Genomic DNA, 24,947 nt, shown 5'->3' with positions numbered 1-24,947 from the left:
AATATATAAAAAAAATCTGATCATGTGAGGTAAAAGATGTATAATATGTACATGTAAAACTGTGTCAATCAGTTAAAGAAATTAAACAGACTTTTTTTTATATAAAAAAAGAAATTAAAAAAATGCTTTTTATATAAAAAATAAAGAAAAATTATAAATATTTTTTTCATAAATAAATTTATTCAATTTCTTAAAATTATTAAAAAAAATAAAAAATAAAATAAAAATTAGATAATGGAAGGTAAGAGCAGTAGAATATGTATAATATGTAAATTTGTGTCAATCAGTTAAAAATTACAAAAAATCAGATCATGTGATGTAATAGAAGTAGAATATGTACATGTAAAATTGTGTTAATCAATTAAAAAAATATAAATATAAAAAATTATAAAAAAAGATATTATAAAGAAAAAATATTTTTATAAAAAATAAAGAAAAATTATGAATAATTTTTTATTAAAAAAAATGTGAAAATTATAAATATTTTTATTAGAACTAAAATTATTAAATTTATTAAAATTATTAAAAAATATATAACAAATAAAGTAAAAATTAGATTATGTGAGGTAAGAGAAGTAGAATATTTATAATATGTAAAATTGAGTCAATCAGTTAAAAAAATTACAAAATAAAATTTATATAAAAAATACATTATAAAGAAAAAAAATATTAAAAAAAAAAAGAAAAATTATAAATATTTTTTTATAAAAAATATATTAAAAAATCAGATCATGTCAGGTAAAAGAAGTAGAATATGTCAATGTAAAATTGTGTCACTCAGTTAAAAAATATAAATTAAAAAAATGTAAAAAATAATAATGAATAAAAAAATAAATAAATAATAAAATAAAAAAGAGGAAAATGAATAAGACTGAATTCTCTAATATCACCCATATGGTATATGGGTCTCCAATGTCATCTTCAGGTGGTGGTGAAGCAAAGCGACCCCTTTTATGAGGACTAAGTGAGGCTTGAGTTATTTGAGGTGCTTGGGAGTCTTGAATATCTTGGGTCTGTGAGAGGGATGTTGAATTCATTCATTGTTTGGGACCATCCATTGTTGTGGAAGATGTTGACAGGCAGAGATCTCTAAGTGTAGAAAGAAGATCATTTGTTGATTTACATATATATGAAGTTCCTTCATAAGTAAAGCCAGGGGAGAAAGGAAATCCCATTTATTTGGTGATATTTAAGGACTTGCAAATGTGCTTTCATTTCTTTGCATTTAAAGAGAGTTGATTGAGATAAGTCTTGTAAGAATTGGCATTTATGGCCATGGAAAATTAAAGAGTATTTGTTTCTTGCAGCTGCCATTATTTGTTCTTTTTTGCGAAAACAATGCATTTTTTATAATTATATCTCTAGGGGGCCATCTTTTTTACGTGCAGTTAAAGCTCTGTGTATTCCATCTGTTTCCAATCTTTCTAATGGGATGGAAATAGTTCTTGAAAAAGTGTTGTAATAGTTGATTGTAGATGCTCTATTTCTTCAGGAATGTCACGTAAAAATGCATACTATAATGCAAGGTGGTAGAATTCAGGTTAAACTCAAAATATATTAAAGCTAAGGAAAATTGAAACAGTTAAAAGAACTTGAGGTCATTCTAATATTTGAATAAAAGTCTTATAATAGCACAAGTATAGAAATCATGCCATTCAATCCTCACACAAAGGGGTAAAAAAAATCAGATCTTGTGAGCTAACTGAAGTATAGTATGTCTAATATGTAAAATTGTGTCAATAAGTTAAAAAAACATAAATAAAAAATGTATTTAAAAAAAGAGAAAATTATAAAGAATATTTTCTTTTTTATAAAAAATAAATAAAAATGATAATTTTTTTTATAAAAATGTATTTAAAAAATTATAAAAAACAAAAAACAAATGAGATCATATGAGGTAAAAGAAGTAGAATATGTATAATATGTAAAATTGTGTCAATCAGTTAAAAAATTATAAATTAAAAATTAAAAAAAATATAAAGAAAAAATATATTTTATCAAAAAAATAAAAATAAAAATTATAATTTTTTATGAAAGAAAAAAAATATATAAAAAAATCTGATCATGTGAGGTAAAAGATGTATAATATGTATATGTAAAACTGTGTCAATCAGTTAAAGAAATTATACAGAATTTTTTTAAATAAAAAAAGAAATTAAAAAAAAAATGTGTTTTATATAAAAAATAAAGAAAAATTATAAATATTTTTTTCATAAAAAAATATAAAAACTTTTTTTATTAAAAAAATTATAAAGAAAAAATATTTTTTATAAAAAAAAATTATAAATATTTTTCTTTATAAAAAAATATGAAAATTATAAAAAATCAGATCATGAGGTAAAAGAAGTAGAATATGTATAATATGTAAAATTGTGTGAATTTGTTTAAAAAATTACAAAAAAATCACATCAGGTGAGGTACTAGAAGTAGAATATGTATATGTAAAATTGTGTTAATCAATTAAAAAAAATATACATAAAAAAAATTATAAAAAAAGACATTATAAAGAAAAAATATTTTTATAAAAAATAAAGAAAAATTATGAATATTTTTTTATTAAAAAATATGTGAAAATTATAAATATTTTTATTAGAACTAAAATTATTAAATTTATTAAAATTATTAAAACATATTTAACAAATAAAGTAAAAATTAGATTATGTGAGGTAAGAGAAGTAGAATATTTATAATATGTAAAATTGAGTCAATCAGTTAAAAAAATTACAAAAAAATGTATATAAAAAATATATTATAAAGAAAAAAATATTAAAAAAAAATAAAGAAAAATTATAAATATTTTTTTATAAAAAATATATTAAAAAATCAGATCATGTCAGGTAAAAGAAGTAGAATATGTTAATGTAAAATTGTGTCACTCAGTTAAAAAATATGAATTAAAAAAATTTAAAAAATAATAATGAATAAAAAAAAAAAATAATAAAAAAAAGGGGAAAATAAATAAGACTGAATTCTCTAATATCACCCATATGGTATATGGGTCTCCAATGTCATCTTCAGGTGGTGGTGAAGCAAAGTGACCCATTTTATGAGGACTAAGTGAGGCTTGAGTTATTTGAGGTGCTTGGGAGTTTTGAATATCTTGGGTCTGTGAGAGGGATGTTGAATTCATTCGTTGTTTGGGACCATCCATTGCTGTGGAAGATGTTGACAGGCAGAGATCTCTAAGTGTAGGAAGAAGAGCATTTGTTGATTTACATATATATGAAGTTCCTTCATAAGTAAAGCCAGGGGAGAAAGGAAATCCCATTTATTTGGTGATATTTAAGGACTTGCAAATGTGCTTTCATTTCTTTGCATTTAAAGAGAGTTGATTGAGATAAGTCTTGTAAGAATTGGCATTTATGGCCATGGAAAATTAAAGAGTATTTGTTTCTTGCAGCTGCCATTATTTGTTCTTTTTTGCAAAAACAATGCATTTTTTATAATTATATCTTTAGGGGGCCATCTTTTTTACGTGCAGTTAAAGCTCTGTGTATTCCATCTGTTTCAAATCTTTCTAATGGGATGGAAATAGTTCTTGAAAAAGTGTTGTAATAGTTGATTGTACATCCTCTATTTCTTCAGGAATGTCACGTAAAAATGCATACTATAATGCAAGGTGGTAGAATTCAGGTTAAACTCAAAATACATTAAAGCTAAGGAAAATTTAAACAGTTAAAAGAACTTGAGGTAATTCTAATATTTGAATAAAAGTCTTATAATAGCACAAGTATAGAAAGCATGCCATTAAATCCTCACACAAAGGGGTAAAAAAAATCAGATCATGTGAGGTAACTGAAGTATAGTATGTCTAATATGTAAAATTGTGTCAATAAGTTAAAAAAACATAAATAAAAAATGTATTTAAAAAAAGAGAAAATTATAAAGAATATTTTCTTTTTTATAAAAAATAAATAAAAATGATAAATATTTTTTTTTATAAAAATGTATTAAAAAAATTATAAAAAACAAAAAACAAATGAGATCATATGAGGTAAAAGAAGTAGAATATGTATAATTGTGTCAATCAGTTAAAAAAAATTATAAATTAAAAATTTAAAAAAAATATATAAAGAAAAAATATTTTTTATCAAAAAATAAATAAAAATTATAATTTTTTATGAAAGAAAAAAAATATATAAAAAAAATCTGATCATGTGAGGTAAAAGATGTATAATATGTACATGTAAAACTGTGTCAATCAGTTAAAGAAATTAAACAGACTTTTTTTTATATAAAAAAAGAAATTAAAAAAATGCTTTTTATATAAAAAATAAAGAAAAATTATAAATATTTTTTTCATAAATAAATTTATTCAATTTCGTAAAATTATTAAAAAAAATAAAAAATAAAATAAAAATTAGATAATGGAAGGTAAGAGCAGTAGAATATGTATAATATGTAAATTTGTGTCAATCAGTTAAAAATTACAAAAAATCAGATCATGTGATGTAATAGAAGTAGAATATGTACATGTAAAATTGTGTTAATCAATTAAAAAAATATAAATATAAAAAATTATAAAAAAAGATATTATAAAGAAAAAATATTTTTATAAAAAATAAAGAAAAATTATGAATAATTTTTTATTAAAAAAAAATGTGAAAATTATAAATATTTTTATTAGAACTAAAATTATTAAATTTATTAAAATTATTAAAAAATATATAACAAATAAAGTAAAAATTAGATTATGTGAGGTAAGAGAAGTAGAATATTTATAATATGTAAAATTGAGTCAATCAGTTAAAAAAATTACAAAAAAAAATTATATAAAAAATACATTATAAAGAAAAAAAATATTAAAAAAAAAAATAAAGAAAAATTATAAATATTTTTTTATAAAAAATATATTAAAAAATCAGATCATGTCAGGTAAAAGAAGTAGAATATGTCAATGTAAAATTGTGTCACTCAGTTAAAAAATATAAATTAAAAAAATGTAAAAAATAATAATGAATAAAAAAATAAATAAATAATAAAATAAAAAAGAGGAAAATGAATAAGACTGAATTCTCTAATATCACCCATATGGTATATGGGTCTCCAATGTCATCTTCAGGTGGTGGTGAAGCAAAGCGACCCCTTTTATGAGGACTAAGTGAGGCTTGAGTTATTTGAGGTGCTTGGGAGTCTTGAATATCTTGGGTCTGTGAGAGGGATGTTGAATTCATTCATTGTTTGGGACCATCCATTGTTGTGGAAGATGTTGACAGGCAGAGATCTCTAAGTGTAGAAAGAAGATCATTTGTTGATTTACATATATATGAAGTTCCTTCATAAGTAAAGCCAGGGGAGAAAGGAAATCCCATTTATTTGGTGATATTTAAGGACTTGCAAATGTGCTTTCATTTCTTTGCATTTAAAGAGAGTTGATTGAGATAAGTCTTGTAAGAATTGGCATTTATGGCCATGGAAAATTAAAGAGTATTTGTTTCTTGCAGCTGCCATTATTTGTTCTTTTTTGCGAAAACAATGCATTTTTTATAATTATATCTCTAGGGGGCCATCTTTTTTACATGCAGTTAAAGCTCTGTGTATTCCATCTGTTTCCAATCTTTCTAATGGGATGGAAATAGTTCTTGAAAAAGTGTTGTAATAGTTGATTGTAGATGCTCTATTTCTTCAGGAATGTCACGTAAAAATGCATACTATAATGCAAGGTGGTAGAATTCAGGTTAAACTCAAAATATATTAAAGCTAAGGAAAATTGAAACAGTTAAAAGAACTTGAGGTCATTCTAATATTTGAATAAAAGTCTTATAATAGCACAAGTATAGAAATCATGCCATTCAATCCTCACACAAAGGGGTAAAAAAATCAGATCTTGTGAGCTAACTGAAGTATAGTATGTCTAATATGTAAAATTGTGTCAATAAGTTAAAAAAACATAAATAAAAAATGTATTTAAAAAAAGAGAAAATTATAAAGAATATTTTCTTTTTTATAAAAAATAAATAAAAATGATAATTTTTTTTATAAAAATGTATTTAAAAAATTATAAAAAACAAAAAACAAATGAGATCATATGAGGTAAAAGAAGTAGAATATGTATAATATGTAAAATTGTGTCAATCAGTTAAAAAATTATAAATTAAAAATTAAAAAAAATATAAAGAAAAAATATATTTTATCAAAAAAATAAAAATAAAAATTATAATTTTTTATGAAAGAAAAAAAATATATAAAAAAATCTGATCATGTGAGGTAAAAGATGTATAATATGTATATGTAAAACTGTGTCAATCAGTTAAAGAAATTATACAGAATTTTTTTAAATAAAAAAAGAAATTAAAAAAAAAATGTGTTTTATATAAAAAATAAAGAAAAATTATAAATATTTTTTTCATAAAAAAATATAAAAACTTTTTTTATTAAAAAAATTATAAAGAAAAAATATTTTTTATAAAAAAAAATTATAAATATTTTTCTTTATAAAAAAATATGAAAATTATAAAAAATCAGATCATGAGGTAAAAGAAGTAGAATATGTATAATATGTAAAATTGTGTGAATTTGTTTAAAAAATTACAAAAAAATCACATCAGGTGAGGTACTAGAAGTAGAATATGTATATGTAAAATTGTGTTAATCAATTAAAAAAAATATACATAAAAAAAATTATAAAAAAAGACATTATAAAGAAAAAATATTTTTATAAAAAATAAAGAAAAATTATGAATATTTTTTTATTAAAAAATATGTGAAAATTATAAATATTTTTATTAGAACTAAAATTATTAAATTTATTAAAATTATTAAAACATATTTAACAAATAAAGTAAAAATTAGATTATGTGAGGTAAGAGAAGTAGAATATTTATAATATGTAAAATTGAGTCAATCAGTTAAAAAAATTACAAAAAAATGTATATAAAAAATATATTATAAAGAAAAAAATATTAAAAAAAAATAAAGAAAAATTATAAATATTTTTTTATAAAAAATATATTAAAAAATCAGATCATGTCAGGTAAAAGAAGTAGAATATGTTAATGTAAAATTGTGTCACTCAGTTAAAAAATATGAATTAAAAAAATTTAAAAAATAATAATGAATAAAAAAAAAAAATAATAAAAAAAAGGGGAAAATAAATAAGACTGAATTCTCTAATATCACCCATATGGTATATGGGTCTCCAATGTCATCTTCAGGTGGTGGTGAAGCAAAGTGACCCATTTTATGAGGACTAAGTGAGGCTTGAGTTATTTGAGGTGCTTGGGAGTTTTGAATATCTTGGGTCTGTGAGAGGGATGTTGAATTCATTCGTTGTTTGGGACCATCCATTGCTGTGGAAGATGTTGACAGGCAGAGATCTCTAAGTGTAGGAAGAAGAGCATTTGTTGATTTACATATATATGAAGTTCCTTCATAAGTAAAGCCAGGGGAGAAAGGAAATCCCATTTATTTGGTGATATTTAAGGACTTGCAAATGTGCTTTAATTTCTTTGCATTTAAAGAGAGTTAATTGAGATAAGTCTTGTAAGAATTGGCATTTATGGCCGTGGAAAATTAAAGAGTATTTGTTTCTTGCAGCTGCCATTATTTGTTCTTTTTTGCGAAAACAATGCATTTTTTATAATTATATCTCTAGGGGGCCATCTTTTTTACATGCAGTTAAAGCTCTGTGTATTCCATCTGTTTCCAATCTTTCTAATGGGATGAAAATAGTTCTTGAAAAAGTGTTGTAATAGTTGATTGTACATCCTCTATTTCTTCAGGAATGTCACGTAAAAATGCATACTATAATGCAAGGTGGTAGAATTCAGGTTAAACTCAAAATATATTAAAGCTAAGGAAAATTGAAACAGTTAAAAGAACTTGAGGTCATTCAAATATTTGAAGAAAAGTCTTATAATAGCACAAGTATAGAAAGCATGCCATTAAATCCTCACACAAAGGCGTAAAAAAATCAGATCGTGTGAGGTAACTGAAGTATAGTATGTCTAATATGTAAAATTGTGTCAATAAGTTAAAAAAACATAAATAAAACATGTATTTAAAAAAAGAGAAAATTATAAAGAATATTTTCTTTTTTATAAAAAATAAATAAAAATGATATTTTTTTTTATAAAAATGTATTTAAAAAATTATAAAAAACAAAAAACAAATGAGATCATATGAGGTAAAAGAAGTAGAATATGTATAATATGTAAAATTGTGTCAATCAGTTAAAAAAAATATAAATTAAAAATTAAAAAAAATATAAAGAAAAAATATTTTTTATCAAAAAAATAAAAATAAAAATTATAATTTTTTATGAAAGAAAAAAAAATATATAAAAAAATCTGATCATGTGAGGTAAAAGATGTATAATATGTATATGTAAAACTGTGTCAATCAGTTAAAGAAATTATACAGAATTTTTTTATATAAAAAAAGAAATTTAAAAAAAAAATGTTTTTTATATAAAAAATAAAGAAAAATTATAAATATTTTTTTCATAAAAAAATATAAAAACTTTTTTTATTAAAAAAATTATAAAGAAAAAATATTTTTTATAAAAAAAATTATAAATATTTTTCTTTATAAAAAAATATGAAAATTATAAAAAATCAGATCATGAGGTAAAAGAAGTAGAATATGTATAATATGTAAAATTGTGTGAATTTGTTAAACAATTACAAAAAAATCACATCATGTGAGGTAATAGAAGTAGAATATGTATATGTAAAATTGTGCCAATCAGTTAAAAAAAATATAAAAAAAGAAATTATAAAGAGAAAATATTTTTTATAAAAAAAATACAAATTATAAATAATTTTTTTATAAAAAAATGTAAAAATTATAAATATTTTTTTTATAAGTAAAATTATTAAATTTATTAAAATTATAAAAAAATATAACAAATTAAATAAAAATAAGATCATGTGAGGGTAAAAGAAGTAGAATATGTATAATATGTAAAATTGTGTCAATCAGTTAAAATAAAAAAAAAAAAATAGTTCATATGAGGTAAAAGAATTAGAATATAAATATGTAAAATTGTGTCAATCAGTAAAAAAAAATATAAATAATTATAAATTAAAAATTAAAATAAAATAAATTATAACGAAAAAAAATATTTTTTTAATAAAAAATGAATAAAAAATATCATTTAAAAAAATGTAAATCAAATTTATAAAAAAATCAGATTATGTGAGGTAAAAGAAGTATAATATGTATAAGTAAAATTTTGTCAATCAGTTAAAAAAAATTATACAGAATTTTTTTTATATTAAAAAAAGAAATTATAAAGAAAAAATATTTTTATAGTAAAAATAAAGAAAAAATATAAAAACATTTTTTTTATAAAAAAATATAAAGAAAAAATATTTTTTATAAAAAAAAATTATAAATATTTTTCTTTATAAAAAATATAAAAATTATAAAAAATCAGATGTGTGAGGTAAAAAAGTAGAATATGTATAATATGTAAAATTGTGTGAATCCATTAAAAAAATTACAAAAAAATCAGGGTGGGGGAGGAGGAACTGACCAGGATGGACGTGCAGTGAGTTCGCTCCACTAGCCCAGGCAATCAGCTGTTGCATGTCTTTAATGATTCCATAGAACTCCCCAGTCCTCAAATACAGCACACTGCTGAACAAACAATTCTCCAAGCCAGCTGCCTGTCTTTGTGCCCTTTCCTGCTCTCAAGCCCTGGTGTTAGGCTATTGGATCCACGGACAATCGAGGATGAGGTGTTGCGGAAGGAGGAAGCGGTGAGAATGAGCCGCTAGATCCGAGTCTCACCGTGAAAGCACAAGCTAAACCGAGTCCCGCCGAGTCATTCCGATTCGAGCTCAACCGCGTTCATTCAACCGCTCGGAGAGAGGGATCCCACAGGCTGGGTGGAGGGAGAGTCTGCGTGTGCAGAAAGTTCTCTTCTATTTTTTTTTGAGAGAGGAAGGAAGGAGTGGAGACAGAAGAAAAAGGAAAGAAAGAGGAGGAAAAGAAAAGGGAAAAACTAATCCCCACGGAGTGCAGAGGTAACAGTGTTACTGATATAACCCTGGATGATTTTTTCTCAAGAGTCTCCATAACAGCAGTGGGGAATAGTGTTATTCCAGATATATACAAGGTACTCTACTAGAGACTATAAGAAGTCAGATAAGGCAAGGTAAAAAGTGCCTTTTATTTATTAATATCTGATCTGATCTGATGAACATTACCTGATTGGTTCTGTTAAATGAGGTAAAGGAATATTACATTTGTTGAAACGAACTCTAACAGAGACAGTGTACATAGTGAAAGAAGGGTGGTAAAATTTGGGTACAAGTGAGAGCTTTACTCCCTTATAGCTGTATACCTTAAATATAGCATGCCTCCTAAAAGCAACGCATTCCCAGAAAACAAAAAGGGGATCATTGGGGGGTCAGCTAAATATCCCCCTAAACCCGCATCAGCACAAAAGTCAGATATTAAAGGTTTTTTTCAACAACCACAGGATCAACAAAATAGCTCTATACTAACTGAGCTAAATTTCTCATCTCCAGCTGGAGAAGTAGAGCATGGAACAAGTATTAGCCCTAGTGAGCACACACAGCATCTTATGATGGATATGGAGGGAGCAGAAGGAGGCCCCATGTGGAATTTACAGACATATATAAAAGCTGGCCGGACTGGCCACATTCATATCAGGGATTGGATTGGAGACAATATAGAGGAAGATAGAAAGCTTTAGTGGTGGATGGGAGGGGGGTCCTTGTTGTTGTTTTTTTTTTTTTTTCCCACTTAAGGTATTGGAATACGTTTTGGTGTATACTGGGGCAGGGTTTAAGTGAAGAAAAATGAAAATGTTGTTTTTTTTTTTTTTTTTTTTTGCTTTTTTCTTTGTTAGTTAGTATTATGATTGAGATGGACTATATGTTATAAGTCAAAATATGTTTCTGATAATTTCTTAGAGTAAAATTGTACATTATTTTATTAGGTTGGGTTGGTGAGGATCTTTTTTTTTTGAGTATTGTGGATTTAGAAGATAAGACGGTTTTATTCATGTCCAATATTGAGAGAATTAAGGCACATTAACTTACTAGGGTAGGGTGGTGGGTGGGGTATCTAATTTTTTTTTTTTGCAAATGATTGAGATGGATTATTTGTTATAAGTTAAAATATGTTCCTGATAGTTTTTTAGAGTTTTTTAAATGCACATTATCTTTATCATGTTTGGTCGGTGGGGTTTTTTTTTTTTTGAGTATTGTGGATTTAGAAGATAAGACGGTTTTATTCATGTTCAATATTGAGAGAATTAAGGCACATTAACTTATTAGGGTAGGGTGGTGGGTGGGGTATCTATTTTTTTTTTTTTGCAAATGATTGAGATGGATTATTTGTTATAAGTCAAAATATGTTCCTGATAGTTTTTCAGAGTTTTTTAAATGCACATTATCTTTATCATGTTTGGTCGTTGGGTTTTTTTTTTTTTTTTGGGCGTGGGGTCGGGAGATTCCCCCCTTTTTTTTTTCCTCTCTTCTCACTAAAGGTATTTGTACATGGTTTGATGTATATGGCGGAAGGGGTTAAGGCAAGAAAAATTAAAATGGTGTTCCTATATGTGCACTATTTTGTGTATCACTTTAGATAGCTGATGCGGTTGAGGGTTTTTTAACTCACTGGGTGGGATAGGGGGACCATTTTGGGGTTCATGTTTTTTCTACACTGGACAGTAGATATGGCTGACTGTCCTCAAGTTTACACTTTACTGGGTGGGACAGGGTTTTTTTTTAGGGTTTTCATGTTTTTCTTTTATGTTTGGTAATATTCCACTATAACTCACTAGGCACCAGTGATGCACAAGGTTTGACTGGTATTTGGCGTGGGGAGGGCGTGGGGGTTGGGGGATTTTTTCCCTTTTTTTTTGTTTTCACTTAAGGTATTCGTACAAGGCTTGATATATATTGGGGTAGGGGTTATGGCAAGAAAAATGAAAATGTTGTTCCTATATGTGCACTATTTTGTATATCACACTAGATAGTTGATCCGGTTGAGGTTCTTTAACTTACTGGGTGGGATAGGGGGACTATTTTGGGGGTTCATGTTTTTTTTGTTTTTTTTCCCCTCTCCCACTAAATTTTGTAATGAATACAGAATTTATTTATTAATCTATTTTTTTTATATAATTTTTTTTTTTTTAATCTTTTTTCTGTAAGGATATATGGGCTATAACTGTTTATATAATATGCTATGATTAGAGGAGTTTTTTTAACTGATACGGTGGGGCATTTTTTTTTTTGGAATAATAAAAATATAGCCTGGGCTAGGCACGTTCAATCCTGGGGAGGATATCCTTTTATTCCCCAATCTAGGGAACTTACTTGGTAAGGTTAGACTTGAAGGAGTCGAATAGATAGTGAGTAGATTGTGTGGCTGGGTTGATTGGGGTGAGTGGTAACAGATTTGTGGCTTTTTTTTTTTCTCTCTCCTTTTCCGTATGGACTCAATTAAAATATGCTCTTATAATGTTAGAGGTTTCAATTCAGTGGCAAAGAGGGCGCAGGTTCTGTACTCTTTCCACAGACAAAAAGTAAATGTGATTTTTTTTCAAGAGACCCATTTTCGGGCGGACCATATACCCAAGTTGCAAAGGGGATATTATAACGATTGGTATCATGACTCCTTCGAATATTCAAAATCGAGAGGAGCCTCTATAGCGATACATAAGTCATTACCACATCAGGTTTTGGAAGAATGGAGAAAAAGAGACGGTAGGGCAATATTTCTTAAGCTCCTAATATTTGGTAAGAAATATACATTTATTAATGTATATTTACCTAACCAGGGACAATCTAAAGTAGGAGCACAATTGATCACAGATCTTATGGAAAAAGCGGAAGGGATTACGATAATTGGGGGAGACCTTAATTTTATATTGGATAATGATAGGGATACTTCAGCAACATTAATAATGCAGAAGGCTAAGGATAAAGTCAAATTTAGGGAAGTAATGGCTAAGCATCATCTGGTCGATATATGGAGGGCGCTCCATCCCCTGGAAAGGGACTATACGTTCCACTCCAAGGTTCATGGTACTTATCACAGAATCAATTTCTTTCTGATGAATCAGCTGGGAGTAGCTGTGACTTCCTCCTCTGAAATTGGCAGTGCCATATGGTCAGATCATGCACCGATATTTCTAGCATTAGATATTTCCAGGGAGAGGAGCTCAAGAGGTACCTGGAAATTGAACGATAATTTGCTATTTGATGAGGTATGCATTTCAGAAATAAAGAGGGCAATAATAAACTTTTCTAAAGATCATATAAGCGATACTACCTCCCTTTTGATCCAATGGGAAGCGTTGAAATGCGTAGTTCGGGGCCTATTCATAAAGCATGGGGCTAGACTAAAAAAGGCAAAAAGGAATAGAACGACCCACCTCCTGAAGGAGATATCTAAACTGGAAACTCAGCATAAGCAAAATCCTCTTGGAGAAATATTATTAGAATTAACAGAAAAGAAAACGGAACTGCAAAATCTACTTAATGAGCAGACATTACAAATTAGGGATAAAAATCGTACGTTATTTTACCAACATGGCAATAAACCGGGTAAATTACTGGCAAGAGCTTTACGTCAGCGAATTAACGCCTCATCCATTGTTAAAATCAAAGCAGATAATGATGAAATGATATATGATCCAAAAGGTATCTTGAAAGCATTCCATACTTTTTATAATAATCTATATAATTTACCAAACCAATTAGCAAATACAGATCCGGTAAGATATCAAGAAAATATACATCAATATATCAAAGACACAGCATTACCATCACTAGCAACAACAGATATAGAACAGTTAGAACAAGAGTTTTCAGATATAGAAATACAAAAAGTAATAGATTCATTAGTGATAGGGAAAAGCCCAGGCCCGGATGGTTTTACCCCACGGTTTTACAAAACATTTAAAGACGTCTTAATCCCTATTATTAAAAGAACATTTAACTCTGTATCTACCTCTCAACCGTTTGTCCCGCATAGCCTACAGGCATATATCTCACTCATACCTAAACCAGAAAAGGATCCCTCTTTCTGTGGTAATTATAGGCCAATATCCTTGACTAATATTGATATTAGATTGTATTCAAAGATTATCGCTAACAGACTTACCCCAATAATACCGGCACATATACATCTAAACCAGGTGGGATTTATAAAGGGGCGAGAGGCGAGAGATAATACGCTTAAAACATTGACACTGGTGGAATATGCCCGGAGATGCTCCATCCTATCCTGCCTGTTGGCAGTGGACGCCGAAAAAGCATTTGACAGGGTGGGATGGAGCTTTCTCAGGGAGACATTAAAGCAGTGGGGGTATGGTCCCCTACTGCAGGATAAAATAATGGTCCTTTATCATAATCCAATGGCCAGAATACGGGCAAATGGGGAGTTATCGGATACAGTAAATATCACCAATGGAACTCGTCAAGGATGTCCATTGTCCCCAATTTTATTTGTATTAGTTATGGAACACCTTTTAATAGAAGAATAATGATATTAAAGGCATCAAGGTAGGGCAGATTGACTATAAAATGTCAGTATATGCAGATGACTTGTTATTGTACATCACAAATCCGGTAGTGACAATACCAAATCTAATAGCAGAATTTAAAAGATTTGGAGATTTGAGTAATTTTAAGGTGAATTATAATAAATCTGAGGCCTTAAATATTTCTCTGTCTAACTCTTTGGTTGAGCTCCTAAAAAAAACTTTTCATTTAAATGGCAGGAGGAGGCAAATAAATACCTCGGAATTTTTATCCCTATCGAGATGAATAAGATACAGGAACTTAACTATCTTCCACTAATACGTAAAATAACAAAGACACTACAACTTTATGGTAGAGGGACCTTTTCCTGGATGGGAAGGATAAACATTGTAAAAATGGATATACTGCCTAAAATCATTTATATACTCCAAACGATACCTATATATCCCTTAAGAACCGTAATGAATCAAATCCGTAAGGCTATAGGAAATTTCATTTGGGCAAAAAAGAGCGCCAGAATAAATAGGAAAACATTATATAGACTAAAAAGGGATGGTGGACTGGCTCTCCCAGACATTTCGTTGTACCTCAGATCAATATTTATAACCAGGATTGTGGATTGGTTCCATAATATGGACAACAAACAATGGGTGAAACTGGAGGAAGAAGTCACAGACATAAAACTGAAATCATTACCTTGGATTAAGAGGGAATATAGACCCCGGGAAGGGGATATGCCCTCCTTGGTCGTATCAACCTTGAAAGTGTGGGACGATTTGATAAAAAGGGGGATAGGATCTACATTGCAAGGTCCAATGACCCCCCTCTTTAGCAACCCGGAATTCCCACTTGCTTTTAAAGCCAAGACCTTCCTAAAGTGGCAAAGGAGGAATGATATGAGGATAGTGGAAATAATAGAAGAAAATAAACTCCCCCCATTGGAGGCCCTTGGTACCGAATATAGAAAGAAATGGTTTCAGCATGGACAACTCCAGCAATACATTTCATCTTTGATGAAGGAGTCCATAATGAATAGACCATTGTTAGGGTTAGAAAAAATACTGTTATGCCCCGTACACACGGTCGGATTTTCCGATGGACAATGTCCGATTGGAGCGTGTTGTTGGAAATTCCTACCGTGTGTGGGCGCCATCGGACATTTTCCATTGGATTTTCCGACACACAAAGTTGGACAGCAGGAGATAAAATTTTCCGACAACAAAATCCGATCGCGTCAATTCCGACCGTGTGTGGCCTGTTCCGACGCACAAAGTGCCACGCATGCTCAGAAGAAATTCCGACACGGGACAGCTCGTTCTGGTAAACTTAGTGTTCGCAATGGATACAGCACTTTCGTCACGCTGCAATGTAAAAAATGGTTTAATACAGCGCACTCTCTTCTTCTTTATAATGTGACAAGAATGAAGTAGTTTTGCTGCTCATATTCACACACACTTCTCACAAAGTTTTATTTGTGTTTTTTTTAGTGGGATTCCCTGAATATATTGTTATTAGTTGTCACATCTGACAGTTTTATATTTTTTATGTTTTTTTTTTATTTTAAGCCTTTTTTTTTCTTTAATGTTTGGATTTTTTCCAAGGCTGATCTTTGTTCAATGTTATTTTTATTTTTACTCCAGAATATTTTTGTGTGTGTTTTGTGTGTCAAGTTACCCCAACACCATTGATATCTTTTATTATTTAATCTCAAGGAGATTGTTTGTTGTTGGTGACCCTTGTTCATTTCACATTGTATATTAGAAATGTACCTGAATCCTCACAAACCAACTGTCAATTTTGAAGTAAAACACATAGGAGAGTATAATTCAAAACAAAAATCCTTTATTAAGGGATCAGAACCAAAGAGGAAGGCAACACTGGATCAACAGCAGAAATTAGTGAAGCCTGGGACCCCCACGGCAGACATCAATTCTTAAACATCAAAATTGGTGGCCTGAGGAGTCCATATGTAAGGGAGGGCAGTCTGGTCCGGGATTCACAGAGACTCAGATAGCAGCAGATGACGTCTGTGTCCGCAGGCTGTGGTACCACAAGAGGCTGCATCTTTTGGCCGACCAGACTGGATCCAGGGCAATCACTCTCTGGTCTTCCTTTCACACTTCCTTCCGGGCTGTGGCTGTGCAGTTGGAGATGTGGCAGGAGGAGGAGTAGGACCTGGAGGAGGAGTAGGACCTGCAGGAGGAGGAGGAGGACCATCCCAAAGCTGTGTGTGAGGTGTAATTTGGCCCCTCATATCTTTCGCCAGAGCCTCAGATATGAGGGCCTCACACATGGCTTTTTGGCCCTCCTCCATCCTCTGCATTTTATATGCTATGAATGCAGCAGTGTTCTCCTGCCTGGTGTGTGGTGCTCCCAGGACCTCTGTAGCCCTACAAAAGAATCTGATAGCTGCCTCCTCTAGGGTACTCCTCCTACTGCCACTTTCTGTTTCCAGGGGGGATGGAGGGACCTGCAGATCAGCCAGCCGTCTCGGCCCGGCCACCTCCTGGCTGAGACTTCCCTGTGTATGAAAAAGGGACATAGTTGTAATGTTTTGCATCATCAATCACAATCCTTAATTAGTACTCCCAACTAACATATAGTTCACATCATTGATTGGACAAGCAGAAATATTTAGAGGAATGCTATACCTGGCTCAATCTGGGCTCCTCCACATGTGGCCTGGAAGGCCCAGGTTGGGCGTCAGAAGCCTCAGCCGGGGGGAAGGAAGCATGGAAGGAAGACTGGAGAGGGATGGTCTGGGTTCAGTCTGGCCTGCCAGAAAGTGCAGCCTGTCATAGTACAACATCCTGGGGACATAGATGTCACCTGCTGCTCCGGATCTCTGCGAATCAAGGACTTTATTGCGCTCCCTCAGATATGTGCTCCTCAGGCCACCAATGAAAATCTTTAAAAAAGTGATGTCTGCCGTGGGGATCACCTGCTTCACAATTTCACACAATTGCTCCAGTGCTGCCTTCCTCTTTGCTTGGTTCTAGTAATGGGGGTGTTTAATCTCCCACAGACAGGGCAGCTCCCTTAGCATCTCTATGAAGACTGAAATGAAGTCCTTATCTTTCAGTACCATATCCATGTTCACTGCAAGACACAACACAAGACAAAGTCTAATGTCACACAAAACTCTCCTAATCTTGTTACAATATAGGCCTCAATCTAGAAGCAGTATAGGCCCAAGTTTGTCTCTTACCTTCGTTCTTACGATCGCCGCATCCAATGGTCCTTCCTCCGCTCACAGATCAAACGTAATACGCACGCGTGTTATGCTTTATATACACTGCGCATGCGTGTAACTCCACCCACCCCTGACGTTCTTTCTAGTGTATTCCCCGCCCCTTTTCTTTCGGCGCAGTGGGGGAAGAGCATGATGGCGGACATACAGCAGGTGCGGGCTAATTGTAGCAACGAGGAGGAGGAGGAGGAAAGGGCAGATCCAGGCACGTCCCGATCCAGAAGGAGATGTTTTAAGGCCACAAATATGTCGTTTGGGGAGATGTTGGAGATGGTTGACATCATGAGGAAGTCCGACTATGATGGAAAATATGGGCCTTACCCCAACCCGAACATCCGAAAGGCCAAGATCATGGCGAAAGTGGTCAGGAGTCTAGAGCAGAATTTCGGGGTATGAAGGTCTAAAGATCAGCTCAGGAAGCGGTGGTCAGACCTGAAGTTGAGAGAGCCAGAGCAGTACCGAAAGATCCGGAGAGTGCTGCAAAAAAAGTAAGTAGTTGTGCTGTGTTCCTATTCTTTCTGTCTTTATTACGTTCGTTCTGCTCCATATGCTTTTATTAGTTGTAACGTTTCAAAAGGTCAACTTTAATGTTCATGGGCACATTATTCGTTTGTATCAAACATTTTTCTTTCGGCCTCTAGAACACCATTGTTTAGGCCATATGCATTTTCACACATTTTTGGGGGCCTACTTGGATGCCAAATATTTGTTTGTGGAGATGGGTTTGTTACTAGAATGAAATGCAAACTAGATTGTGTGTAAGGAGAGGACACTGAGCAGCTGTTTTCACATCTGGACACTGGAGCACTATTGTGGGACACAAGAACACCATTTTTATTAGGGGGGGCCATACAGGTGCTCCAGTGTATACTATGGGGGGGTTACATCTGTGAAGCTTGTACCAAACAGGTAAAGTATTGCAGCTTGACAAAGGGCAATAAAAAATATACATCTTGGAACTCTGCTAAAATAGACAATTGTACCCCACTTCCGAGCAATGTTTCCTATTTCTATAGTTCTGCCATCAAATATCTGTGTGCTAAGTATACCATTTTTGTTTTACATAGGGAATAAAAGACTCGGAGGACACCCCTCATCCCAGGAGACCAGAGACCCCCCTCTGGAAGAAGGGGAAATACCCCCAACCCAAGAAGCTGAGCAGCAGGAAGAAGAAAATGTGGTGGAGATTGGCACCACAACAGGTGAGTGTCTGCGACCACAGACTCAGGTAAAAGAGATGGCTGGTGGCAGATTTTTGAGACCTTTTTTTTTGTTCTTTATCTCTTTTTAGGTGATCGTGATCCAGAACGCTTTACATCTGAAAGTGCCCAGATACTGATCGGGGAGATCATGGGGTGTAATCTCCAATTGCAAAACATCCAGCAACAAATCAGTGATGTTATTTAAAAAAAATAATAACATCATTGATGTTTTGGGGCAAATTTAAACCCCACAAAATCACCTGTTTTATCGTACCAAAATTTTTTAAATGTTTAGAAAAGCCAAATTTGGAGGATGCACATAGTGTGCCAACATGTGCTATATGCCATCACGGGATATCAATGGACGCGTTTTGGGGGTGCAACCCCTTCCTCAATTATAAAGTAGCGTTGAGGATGGGCTTGCTCCCCCCAAACACGTCCCTTGATCCCCCCTGATGGCAGATAGCACATGTTGACATTTGTAAATTGGTGTGCATCTTCCAAATTTGGCTTTTCCAGGGGTGATTTCCCCCTATCTGAACGCTATATCAAACCCAGTTCCTAAATACTGATGTCTGATATAGCCTTCAGGTTTTACCTAATGTGAACTTTGTAAGTTCAAGTTTTTTGGCTTTCTTGTTGGTTTTACACAGGCCTGTTTTATCTGAAATGGATATTTCGATTTTTGATAATGCTACTGCAAACATTGTTATACAACAAACATGTTGGTTTGTTTTAAAAACCTTTGGGAAATGCACATGTGATTGTGCACATATAAAAAAGTGCCTTACTCAAGAATGTGTGGATTATTGTCTCAACACTACAACACTTTTGGGGTGATGTAATTGCTGTTTTATGCAAAAATGGGGGTTATTTCCTAAGGGCAAATCCTCTTTGCACTACAAGTGCAGGTTCAGTGCAGTTGCAAGTGCACTTGTAGTGAAATGTGTTTTTGCATTTAGGAAGTACCAGCCAACAGTGTTTTTTATAAGGTTACCCAATCATGACATTTTCTGCACTCAACACATTTCTGTCAGGGTCAGCTAAAACAAACACAAGCAGTAAATGTCCACCAAGAATTTCTTTTGGTTGTTTTTTATTTGAAAAAGGTGTCACAGATTGTCAGATTATATGGTTCAGTTTATACTCCGCCATATGGATGGGTGTCAGAAATAATCGGAACCGGCTGGCCAGGATTCCAAATGTGTTCTCCACCACTCTTCGGGCTCTGGCCAGCCAGTAATTAAAAACCCTCTGTTCCGGGGTGAGGGTCCTCATCGGGAATGGCCGCATCAGGTGGTCCCCCAGTGCAAATGCTTCATCAGCACCAAACACAAATGGGAGACCTTCAACATTGTCCTCTGGAGGTGGCAAGTCCAAGCTGCCATTCTGGAGATGCCTGTAGAACTCCGTCTGGGCGATCACTCCACCATCGGACATCCGGCCATTCTTCCCCACGTCCACATACAAGAACTCGTAATTAGCCGACACCACCGCCAACATCACTATACTATTAAACCCCTTGTAATTATAATAGTATGACCCCGAGTTGGGTGGTGGGACGATGTGGATGTGTTTCCCATCAATTGCCCCTCCGCAGTTAGGAAAGTCCCACCACTGGGCAAAGTGGGAGGCCACAGTCTGCCATTCCTGTGGCATTGAAGGAAAGTGTTGAGGAAAAAAAAATAAACCTTACTATTTTTTCACAGAAACATGGCAAGCAGATTAGACACAAACATTATGGGGCAACCTTCAGATAGCATTTACTAAGGGGAATTTAACAAGGCCAAAGTATAAGGTACACCTATCATATTCCCCCTCCCCCCCTCTCATGGGCCATTTCTAACATTATAGGGGGGAACTCTTGGACAGGTAACCCTCTTCACTTCATTGAGAGATGAATGCCTAAATACAGGGTATTACTTGGAACAGCCCCTCCTTAGTTACACTATTGGCAGACCACTGGACAGGTAAGAAGTGTCTGAATACAAAGATATAAATACACACTGTACACATTTGAGGACATTTGAACATTCTGCTATTACCTATCAAGATAATAATAGGATACAAAAACTTTAAACAGTACCATTGGAAAGTATACAGGCAGGCCCTTGCACTACATGCTTTGGGGAATTCATCCCTAAATCTGACCAGTAAAGAGGTGGGTATAGTGTGTATGGGTTTGGCAAAGTCAGCAGATAGATGATTGAGGATAGATAGAGAATTGGGATCAGCTGACTTAGCAGTTGGGGGAGGGTTAAAAAAAATTTGGGGACACCACAAAAAAAAGCCTCTGGCACTTTGCCTGAATTTAAATCAAAAATAACATTTCCAAACATTTTAGGGGGTGTTTGGGGTAAAGCACTACTATGGAGCTGATAAAATACATTGTTAAGTGACTACATGAGGTGAATATAGGCCAGGAGACACCATGCTGGGGAGGTTATTGAAGGGCAAATATGTATGAAGGACATAAAATAATAATTACCTAAAAATCCAGCATGCATGAGAACAAAGGGGACATTCACAGCATATTACAATCATGGTAATTAGGGAATGAGGGAAGAAATACAATATATTATCAAACATTAAATACAATAAAATGGGATATAAAAGGATAAAAATCTTACCTTCATATACTCCTTCTGCAGGACCTGGATGATAGCAGAACAGGTCTCTGGGATAATGATCCCCAGAGCCTGGGGGGAGATGCCTGTCGAGAACTTCAAGTCCTGCAGACTTCTCCCTGTGGCCAAATACCACAGGGTAGCGACCAACCTCTGCTCCGGAGTGATGGCTTGCCTCATGCAGGTATCCTGCCTGCTGAAATAGGGGGTCACCGAAGCCAACAAACGGTGAAACACGGGGTCCGTCATCCTGAGAAAGTTCCTGAAATCATCAGGATTATTCTCACGGATCTCACGGAGCAAAGGCATATGACAGAACTGGTCACGCTGAAGCAACCAATTCTTGGTCCATGAACTCCTCCCCACCCTGTTCATGGACTGGACTTGTGTCAAGGTCAGGACCCCAACACCAAGCCCCCACACAGCACGAACTCTACGAGGAGTACGCATACGAAACATGGCTAGAAAACGGTCGGCTGCTCAGAACGGAGTAACAGAACGCACTGAAGAACAGCAAGGCCTGTGAAGAGCGACCTGAAAAACAGCAACGAGCAGGCAAGATCACACAGAAAACTCCGATACGAACTGACTGCACGCACTGAAGAGCAGATACAAACCCACAAGCACAAACTGAACGTCAGAAAACGATCTGAAAGCAACGAGTCTGAAAAAGCGCAAATCGTCTCTCACCAAACTTTTACTAACACGAGATTAGCAAAAGGAGCCCAAAGGGTGCCGCGCTTGGTTCTGAACCGGCCTCTTCTAGTGTTGTCGTACGTGGTGTACGTCACCGCGTTCTTGGCGATTGGAAATTCCGATAACTTTGTGCGACCGTGTGTAGGCAAAACAAGTTTGAGCCAACATCCGTCGGAAAAAATCCTAGGATTTTGTTGTCGGAATGTCCGAACAAAGTCCGACCGTGTGTACGGGGCATTACAGAAACATAGACCTACACATATCTTATCTGTTGTGTATAAATATTTAATTTCAGAAAACGAGGAAGGGTTACAATACATAAAAAAATGGGAGGAGGAACTAGGGATGGTTATCCCTAGAGCTAAATGGGAAAAAGCAATTACAGTAACTCATAAATTATCAATCTCTACTAGGCATCAAAAAAGAAATTACAAAATACTAGCCAGGTGGTATAAATGCCCAGTTGATATGAACAAAATAAATTCAGATAATACAGACAGATGTTGGAGATGTGAAGTAGCAAAAGGCTCAATGTCGCATATCTGGTATTTTTGTCCAGAAATTCAATCATTTTGGGAAAAGGTATTTAAAATATACAGGGCTACAACCGGGGAAAAGATACAACCAGATATATATGTGGCGATATTGTCAATGATCCCTGGATCAATAAAAAATATAAAAAAGGGAACTTTGGAGTACTATATAACTGCGGCACGTACCGTCATAGCTAGAAATTGGAAAAATAAAAAAGCCCCCTCCATAAAAGAATGAGAATGTGAAATGGGAGTGATGCGATCCTTAGAGGAGAGGATGATATTAGAGGGAAGGAGAAGAGTATGTACAGGAAGAGCGTGGGAAGAGTCTAGAACCTCGCTGCGATAGGGGAACGAGAAAAAGGGGATAAAGATAGAGCAAATACTGTGATGAAGAGTTGGAGAAGGGGGGAGAGTTCTTCTGAATTGGAGAAATTTTTTTTTTTTTTTTGTTTGCTTTTCGGTTAACTGAGTGGTGTTGTGTAAGAGGATTGGTTGAGGGTGTATGATGGGTATGGATGGGGGGTACTGGGATAGTATTGTGTTGCAGATATAGGGGCCGTGCAAAGATAGAGTAAAGAATTATATCCAGAAATGTATACAGATGATGCTAGTATAGACCATGGGGATATATAAAATGATCTGAATATTAATTGTGAATGCCCCTATACACCATGATTTATTTTTTTTTCGGTGTAGATGTATGTATGTGTATATGTTTTATATCAAAATTTTGTAAAAATGTTTGATAAATAAAGATTGTAAAAAAAAAATTGTGTCAATCAGTTAAAAAAATTATAAGTTAAAAATTAAAAAAAAATTATAAAGAAAAAATATTTTTTATAAAAAATAAATAAAAATTATAATTTTTTTATGAAAGAAAAAAATATATTAAAAAAATCTGATCATGTGAAGTAAAAGATGTATAATATGTATATGTAAAACTGTGTCAATCAGTTAAAGAAATTATACAGAATTGTTTTATATAAAAAAAGAAATTTAAAAAAAAATGTTTTTTATATAAAAAAATCAAGAAAAATTATAAATATTTTTTTCATAAAAAAATATAAAAACTTTTTTTATTAAAAAAATTATAAAGAAAAAATATTTTTTATAAAAAAAATTATAAATATTTTTCTTTATAAAAAATATGAAAATTATAAAAAATCAGATCATGAGGTAAAAGAAGTAGAATATGTATATGTAAAATTGTGTGAATTCGTTAAAAAAAATTACAAAAAAATCACATCATGTGAGGTAATAGAAGGAGAATATGTATATGTAAAATTGTGTCAATCTTTTAAAAAAATTATAAATTAAAAAATTATAAAAAAAGAAATTATAAAGTAAAAATATTTTTTATAAAAAAAATACAAATTATAAATAATTTTTTTATAAAAAAAATGTAAAAATTATAAATATTTTTATTATAAGTAAAATTATTAAATTTATTAAAATTATAAAAAAATATATAACAAATTAAATAAAAATAAGATCATGTGAGGGTAAAAGAAGTAGAATATGTATAATATGTAAAATTGTGTCAATCAGTTAAAATAAAAAAAATAAAAATTAGCTCATGTGAGGTAAAAGAATTAGAATATAAATATGTAAAATTGTGTCAATCAGTAAAAAAATGATAAATAATTATAAATTAAAAATTAAAATAAAATAAATTATAACGAAAAAAAAATATGTTTTTATGAAAAATAAATAAAAAATATAATTAAAAAAAATGTAAATCAAATTTATAAAAAATCAGATCATGTGAGGTAAAAGAAGTATAATATGTATAAGTAAAATTTTGTAAATCAGTTAAAAAAATTATACAGAATTTTTTTTATATAAAAAAAGAAATGATAAAGAAAAAAATATTTTTATAGTAAAAATAAAGAAAAATTATAAATATTTTTTTCATAAAAAAATATAAAAACATTTTTTTTTATAAAAAAATATAAAGAAAAAATATTTTTTATAAAAAATAAATTATAAATATTTTTCTTTATAAAAAATATAAAAATTATAAAAAATCTGATCATGTGAGGTAAAAAAAGTAGAATATGTATAATATGTAAAATTGTGTGAATCCATTAAAAAAATTACAAAAAAACACATCATGTGAGGTAATAGAATAGAAGAAAATTATACATTTTTTTATAAAAAAAATTATT

This window comes from Aquarana catesbeiana, linkage group LG12 (assembly GCF_042186555.1).
Source record: "Aquarana catesbeiana isolate 2022-GZ linkage group LG12, ASM4218655v1, whole genome shotgun sequence".
Classification (NCBI taxonomy): domain Eukaryota; kingdom Metazoa; phylum Chordata; class Amphibia; order Anura; family Ranidae; genus Aquarana; species Aquarana catesbeiana.
This window is presented reverse-complemented; position numbering follows the sequence as displayed.